Below are 8922 nucleotides of genomic sequence, written 5' to 3'. Positions count from 1 at the left end.
TCTTCGAACCATGTACGCCAAATGGAGATGTGAAATTACACTCTCAATTACACTCTCTCTGACTGAATATTTGACACTGAGTTGCCACCACCATGTTTTGAAAAGGCTGACTTTTGCTTAGTTTTTTAACAAAAATCACATCTAAGCACAGATCTCCGAGTCCTAAACAGAAACTAGAGTGTCCCTCTGGCCTAAGACTTAGATCTCTGAATTGTGTTAAAAATGCATCATGTACTTGATATAATAGCAGAAGGCGTGGCATTTCCAAAGGAATGCAGGACTATTAAATGGCATCAGCCCACCTAAGGCATTCATGCAGCAGCTTCATCTGGATCTGTATGCCAGCTGAAGTGGACAGCAACTGCTGGTATCTGAGTGATGCTGAAATACAATGTTTGGCAATGGGAGAAGAGCATATTACCCCATGAAACCCAGGGATAATAGAACTGCAGAAACAGTTCAGAAAGATTTTGTACATTCTCATTCATCTTCAGACTTTTTTCTCAGAAGTCAGAAAGCTTGGCACAGGAGCAATACAAACTGGCAGTTCTTGTGCTGAAAGCCCCCAGAAGATATGCCCCACCAACATGGTGTTTTTGAAAGAGGAATAAGTTTCAGAAGGGGAAAACATATTTCAACTCCCTTTGAAAACCACAGCACATGTCAAAGAGGGAAGTATGCTGCTGGTCTACATGAACACTCATTTGCACCTGGCAGAGGAGGAAGACCTGAAGAGCCATTAAAGCCTGATGTATGGAAGTGGTTTATGTATTGTAAATAGGAGCAAGGCTCAGAGTTTCAGTTGTCTTTGCCATAAAATAATGAATACTGGATTCCTAGGGTGTACATCTGCAGTTGGGCAGGGCTTAGCAGCAATGTATGCAATAGCATATGCTCCTCATCTCCTGGCTGGTTTGCTAGAGGAGCTAGATAGAACTGGTTTAAAGGTCTTTCTTCTTTCTGCCCTTTCACACCAGCTGCCTATTGCTATGTCTCTTCCATGCACTGTAGAACTCCTAGATAAAGAGAGAAGGAGAAATAAACAAAAGGTGAGAGGGAGCATCTTCTTATTAGGATTTTTACAATAATTTCTGCCTCTGCCATTTCTCCTTTGACTGTATTCCAGTACCTGTATCTATTAAAATCAGGAGAGTTACTGCCTGTGAGCTTAGTCTAAATGAAATCCTTGGTACTCTGGAGAATTTCCTGACACTTTTAGCACCACAGAAGTACTGTGGTACCCAGAAATGTCTTGGGCACAGGCATTAGTACATTTCCAAGGCCATTTTACATCTGAGTGTTGTTATCTATTACAATGGATGACACTAATTAATTTCCTTAACTAAACAGTGGTTTTATGTTTTAACAATAAATGAAGCATGTGAAAAGCTCAGATATGTGTAGGCTACTATTGTCTGTCTCTAATGCCCTGTGACATTCAGTGTATAGTATATGAACTGATCTATGGTCAGCTTTATCTTCGAATGAGAGCAGAAGTGTGGCTGCTGCTACCCATATATTTTAACTTCCTGCTTGAAGGTAGTTCTGTGGGCCAGATGAACTTTTCAGTGAAAGCACTAACTTGCCTCTGTTTTAGCATATCACTTTATTATACTGTTTAAATACTTCACCAGTAAGATAAGTAATATGACATTGTATGTTAAAGAAAAAAATAATTAAAAAACCCTTGCTTTTCTTTAAAAGAAAAATGATTTTGAAACTGGTTGGAGATTTAGAATGACTGATTTATTCTGATAATAGATTAATAGTTAAAAAGCACACCATGAGGCACATTGCTGCATCAGTTGTATAAAGCATGCCTATTCCCACTCCAAAATACAACTTCTGCAGCATGCAGTTAGAGACGTATGTATTTCTTAAACTGAAATAATCTCTGTTGATTCTTAATACCCATTCCTTGTTTCTAGGAACAATATACAAGTCTTGAGGCTGTGAAGTGAAGAACAATATATCCACTTGAAATTACGGAGATGTTCCAGATGCTTATAACAGAATTTGGACTGAGTCCAGCATCAGGGCCTAACACCCCTACTTTCGGTTAAAGTGCCACGGGATCTTTTCACAGGAGTAAATTGCAGATTGCAAAACAGTTACCTTAACTAGTTCCTGATGTGCTGCTTCACACCACATTCAAATCTCCATCTGTGGTGTCTGCAACTACTGTTCAAAAAATGAAGGATAGAGCACAGTAATAAATGTGATGCAGCTCTCTGATAGTACCACAGAGTGACTTTCCTGTCATAGGCCCAATAATTTAATATGAAATGTACTTCAAGACTGTGCAAATCCCACATAATGCCTAGGAACAATCTGGATGTCTAGGAGAGCATGTGGACATCATTTTAAGTATTATCAAGTTGCACTCTAAATATATTCCTCAGCATATTGTTCTTTTCCTGTCTGGTCGCATCGGGTTGTCATTCATTGTTATGAAGCATCCATGTACCACCCCAGACATGACAGCATTTTCAAAGAATGAAATGCTTTTAATACAGCAGTATATATAGTATCCAGGCTTGGATAACCATGTGTTGTGTCTATATCGTACCACACAACATTATTGACCCATGAAGCAGAAATGCAAGTTTGCTTTCAAACCTCTCTCTTTAGGGCTTCTCTTTCTGTGGGGTCACAGCTCACTAAGTCCTTCTCCTTATTCTTGCCTGTTTGACTAATCCAGAGAAGGGCAGCAGCTGTTTTCAAAAAGCCATTCCATCAAAAATCCATCAATAGCGAATCTTAACTCAGACTAAGCTACTAGAATCCCTAGAGAGGAAAAAATCAAGTTGACTAGTAGCCTAATCAGGCTGGTTTCACAAATGCTGCCAAGTCAAAGAAATGACATAGCACAGTAAAAGAAAGAACTAAAGAAGTAATTTTGTTTTTTAAGCTGAAGAAAGTACAGCCCAGGTATGAGAGGTTTAACCAAGAGAGGAGAATCCTAATAGAATATGAGAAAAACATACGCAAAGAGGAAAAATTGTTTGAGAAGAAAGGGTGATGAAAGAAAAGATCTGAAGGAATAGCAATGTGAGAGTTTTCTTCAATGATGCAATGATTAACTATTCTTAGGTAGCTCCTCTGGTGTGGCTTGATGCTGGCTCTAGAAATATACACAGTTCAATTTACAACAAATTTTCAAGCAGTATCTTATTTGGAGTAACTTGATACTGTCTTACAGTGCCCAGAAAAGAAAGTGACAATGGGAAAGGTGTATCTTCTAAAACCACAAATGAGATTAGAAGAAAATAATTTCAGTGGGCACAATAATTCCACCCCACCCCCCCTTTTTTTTTCCCCTGTTTACATTTTAAGTAAATTTTCAAGTATCAAATATACAGCAAAGGAACCACTTACATATACAATATCAACATCTTTCACACTGACATATTTGTGCAAATGTACATTTATTTGAAATATGGTTTTAAAAGAATCTTGATGATACTTGGCTAAAATTATCTCTGGTATAATTCCACTGAATTAAAGAGGTTGCAGAGGGAGGGAATAAATTTGCCTCCTGGTGTTATTGGTGAAGGAAAAAAAAAAAGAAAAAGAAAAAAAAAAAAAGAGTTTTATGTCAAGATGTTTTTTATGAACTTGAATCCAGTTTCTAATCATCCAGATTGCCCTGTACAATAAACTCTTGATTATGACTGCTGGCGTTAACAGTAATAAGACAAGATGATGTGTAGCACAATTTTCTTCATTCAGCTTTTCATTCTCCCACTGCTCCTAAAAAGTCTCCATATCTTTCTGTTGGTTTTGTTTAAAAGTCATGTAAAATTAGATATTATCAATCAAGTCACACATTCTCAAGTGCAAAAACATTATTTTGTTGATTGCCATGTAGCTTTGTGGGACCAAGCAGAACAGCTCCACTCCCTGTTCGGGAAAGTTGTCACTGTTGTGCTAGTGTAACTTCCTGCTGAACTGATAGCAAAAGCGAAAACACTGACTTTCCTTTGGTCTGTGGAGACCAATGGAAGACACTCATCTGCATTCTTTCCACTGCATAGCTTCAGCCCTGTACAACACCCTTGTCTCTACCAACACTAATTAAACCAGGGAGGGAAAAATTTAGATGTTTGTACTCAAACAAAATTATTTGAAGACAGAAATGCATGTTGGAAAGATAATCAACAAAAGGCATTCATTTCTATTTCATATTGCAGTGTTTCCTTGTCTTTCCTGTTCACTACTTAGAGTCTGGAAACTTTGCTGCCCTGACTGTGAGTAGTTTATCAGTGTCAAAAGTTGGTTGGAGGTATGAGAACTGAAACCTTGCAGCTTCTGTGGAAATCCTAATGTGATCAGGATGACTGATGGGGTTTCCCAGTGTCCTGTAATTACTGCTGAAAATAAGAGAGATACTTATGGGATTTCAGTCTTTGGGGAGTTTTTCTTCTCTATTTCAAGCACCTCTCAATTGTTTCTCAACCAGCTAAGGGACGTTATTCTTTAACTGGCTGAGATGCTCATCCTAGATTTTTTATTTCATCTTACACAAAAATCACCCATTTATATAATACCAGAGATATTTATATGGCTGAGGTTTAAAATGGATGGATGAAAATCCTTCTTTTACTTCCAAGTAATTAAAGCAGCATAATTCTCCACTGTTACAAAACATGCAAATGAGTTCTACATGACCTACAAGAAATAGTAAGTGGAAAAAAAATCCAGGGATGGAAGATGAGACTAACAAAATTCGTAGCTGTTTATGGTAGCTAAAAAGGTGACTGCACATGTCTGAGATATGGATGCAGCTCTCATGAAGGAATCAGCTCCAGGAAAATTCAGTTAGCTAGTCATTGCAAGGCTAATTTGGCTTAATATGTGCTAAAAGAAAGTTGGGAAGCCTCACAGAAATGAGTGTTTTAGAAGCAGGTAAGCAAAACTAGAAAGGATGTACCCACTCACTGTGCTAAGTCTCCCAGTGATGCAGATCTGCTGGTGTCAGAGAGTGCTAAGGACAATGTAGGGTGCTCTCAAGCTATTCACATACTCATAGAAACATAGAATCATAGAATCAACTGTTCAGGTAGCAAAAGACCTTAATGATCATTGAGTCCAACCATGACCCAACCATCCTACCTTAACTCTAACAACCGTCCTCTAAATCATGTCCCTGAGCACCACATACAAATGGTTTTTAAACACATCCAGGGATGGTGACCCAACCACCTCACTGGGGACCCTATTCCAGTGCTTAAAAATCCTTTCTCTAAAGAAGTGTTTCCTAATATCCAACCTAAACTTACCCTGGCACAGCTTGAAGTAATTTCCCCCTCATCCTGTCTCCTCTCATCAGAGAGAAGAAAACAGCCCTGCTTTCGCTATAAACAGCTTTCAGATATTGGAAGAGTACAATAACGTTTCCTCTCAGCCTCCATTTCCCCAGACTAAACAGCCCCAGTTCCTTCAGTCTCTCCTCGTAGGGCATATTTTCCAAGCCATTCACAAGCCTTGTTGCCCTTCTTTGGACCTGATCCAGTACCTCAATGTCCCTTCTGTACTGAGGTGCCTAAAACTGAACACAGTACTTGAGGGGAGGCCTCACCAATGCCATGTACAGGGGCAGGATGACTTCCCTAGCCTTGCTCACCACACCACTTGTGATACAAGACAGGATGCCATTGGTCTTCTTGGCCACCTGGGCACACTGCTGACTCATATTCAGCTGACTGTCCATCAGTACACCAAGGTCCTTTTCCATCAGGCAGCTTTCCTCCCCAAGCCTGTAGGGTTGCCTGGGGTTGTTGTGACCAAAATTAAGGACCTGATTCTTGGACCTGTTGAAACTCATATGGTTTGCCTTGGCCCATCAATCCAGTCTATCCATGTCCTTCTGTAGTGCCCTTCTCCCCTCAGGTGGATCAACACTCCCTCCCAACTTGGTGTCATCTACAAACCTACTGAGGGTGCACTCAATCCTCATTGTTAATAAAGACATTAAATAGAAGTGGCCTCAGTACCAAACCCTGGGGGCACCACTCATGAATGGTCACCAGCTGGATATAACTCCACTGATCACAAATCTTTGGGCCCAGCCATTCATGACAGCTGAAGCTCTTCACATTGGGTGGAGGGCAGTTCTGAGCTCTGCTGTGTGTGACGGCAACAGGGCCCAAGGGAATGGCATGGAGCTGTGTCAGGGGAGGGGCAGCTGGCAATTAAAGACCAAACTGCCTGAGTTCAAGAAGTGCTCTCAGACAAAGGGTTTAGATTTTAGGTAGTCCTGTGTGGAGTCAGGAGTTGGACTTGATCATTCCTGTGGGTTTCTTCCAATTCAGGGTATTCTATGATTCTGTGAGTTCATGATTTGCCTCACTTTCCAGCTGAGGAAGGTTTGCAGCATCTTGCAGGGTCACAGCATGGGCACAGGCTGAGGAGCAAACAGTCATGTCAGGTTCCCCGTGGCCTCAGGCAGCTGGAACTGGCTGAGGAGAACCAGCCACTTCCCTTGTCTCTGTGTGAGCCTAAAATAGTCTGGGTCTATGCCAGTTGTCAGTCTGATTTCTTCTACTTCAATGCTAAGAAAGGTATAACCAACTTGCATTAGGAGGATTTTTGTGTGCGTGTGTTAAAAAGATGTTTATGTTGCATGTGGAAAAACCCAGTCTTCCCTGAGCCAAAAGCACTGGCAAGACAGTGAAATAGCCCACATCTGAGCAATTTCTATCTCATCGTAGAGCCTGGAGAGGCTTAAAGCAGTATAAATGTCTTTCTTCATTTCTGGAGATTGTGACCTTGTGTCTGCTGTTTTGTAGCAGAGAGATTTGATGCCCAGCTGGCCATGAACTGTGGGCTCCCTTGAAAAACCTTTTCCTATGTAGGACAGTATAAAGCTCTTGCAACATTCCTTTTCAGTCAATGACCTCATGCACGTGGCATTTTATCTTCAGAGCTTGCTGCTTTTGTCTGATACACAACTGACTGCACAAACAGCCCATTGACAAAGACCCATAGAGGCAGAAGCAGACACTGAAGCACGTGGCTGTTTTACAAGAACAGCCTTCCCTCTCAAGGCAGTGAATAATGTCCATCACTGTCTTGCCCACAGATATTCATCAACAGCGAGAGTCTCCCACTATCTGAGGGAGACCAAGAGGGGAAATGAAGGTAACGATCACCCTCTATGCTCTGCTTGGTTCCTGAAACAAATTGCATGTAATGATTAGCCCACAGTGTCCTTGCGAACCCTGTCACCACTGTGTCACATTTTGATGGGGTTTTCTCTGCCTTGCTCCCTTAATAACTTACCTTTACTAAATCTCTTTTTGCTGCCTGCCACATTTTTTTTTTTTTTAAGTAGCAAATTGCCACTTTTAAAAGATTTTATACCAGCCTCAGAGCATGGAACTAACACTCACTGGTTTTACATACTTTGGCACAGAAATAAATATTTTATGTATGCAGGTAGTTCCACTGTTGCATCTGACCTCACTAGAAGGGATCACTGTCAACTCTAGCTATCACATCACTTGAATAATAATTATTGCTCTTTATTTGGCATTACCCCACAAGGCAAAGAGACACGACAGTGCTTACCTCTTCTACACAAACCAACAGAAAGAGTCGTGAAGTGGAATATATGCTACATCTTATTCTAAATGAGACACTTCAGAAGTTGGGGAGTACATTTTATTTACCACAAACATTTTTTATTCAGAGGGTGATAAAGCCCTGGCAGAGGAAGCCCAGAGAAGCTATAGATGCTCCATTGCAGGTGGTGTTCAAGGCCAGGCTGAATTGGGTGCTGGGCAGCCTCATCTGGCAGATGGCAGGGGCTTGGGACTGGATGTGCTTTAAGATCTCTTCCAACCCAAGCCATTCTATGACGCCTTTGATTCTATGATTCTATGAAATAATGCTACCAGGAATCTTTTTAAATGATACATTAGATCATATCCTGGAGCAGAGCTGTAAATCAGTAGGTGCATAATGTGTGCTTAAATAAAAATGCATACACATAGACAAACTTACATACATATACATATGTACTTTGGTATGTGTTGATTTTGTGTGTGTTTGTACTTATAAACACACTTGCATAGATTACTTACAAATTTATATAAATACATTGTTATACATACAGGGGCTGCTGCTAAAGTAATATTTCCTTGTTTCCTGCTGGTGAAAATGTGTAGCTAGTGGTAGTGACTATGTTGTGAAAGAGTGTTATATAGCTGAGAATGTGCTCTGTCAAATAGTGTGGAAATAATTAAGAGGCATTACTTTTGGAGTGACTTATGCAATTATATTTATGTGCATGATCTTTTTACTGGTCAATAGCAGAGATATTTTTTGCTGCCTCAAGGATCTAATTTGCCTAAGCTGAAAATTAAAACTTTTTTAAAGAGATGACATACCTTTAAAATTAGGAAAGTTTGCTTCAGATCCAGAAAGAAGAGTGACAATTGGAGAAACGCAAGAAGGACAAATTTCAAAACCAGAACCATTTGGAGTACAAACAGCTCACAAAAAAAGAACCTTATAACACCACACTGTAGAGAGGATACTTCCCATTGCCTATGCAGACGGTGGCGCAGAAACATGGTGTATGATTCTTATTCTACATAGTTTCAAATCCTGAAGTGAATTTGACAGTTGTTAACATCATCTTTGCTTCCAATTATCTTAACTTTCCAAGACCTTTTTTTTTTTTTTTTTTTTTTTTAAGGGAAGGTCATGTATCTCTTCCCATCTTCCTTCAGAAAGATAAACTCAACCCTCCTGAAAATAGAGCCTCAGCAGACATCTGTATTCAGGTGCACCATATTCCCCCAGGCCTGCTTTTCTGAGAAGCCCATTGTGCAGCAAGTACATGGGGTCTTTTCTTGGGAGCAAAATACCTCTCTTTTCTTTTGTGTGAATGAATCACTCTGCACGTTGCCAGGT

The sequence above is a fragment of the Coturnix japonica genome, chromosome Z, assembly GCF_054131305.1.
Source record: "Coturnix japonica strain WE chromosome Z, WE-NBRP24, whole genome shotgun sequence".
NCBI classification, from domain to species: Eukaryota; Metazoa; Chordata; class Aves; order Galliformes; family Phasianidae; genus Coturnix; species Coturnix japonica.
The sequence above is the reverse complement of the archived record's forward strand: the minus strand, read 5'-3'. Positions refer to the sequence as shown.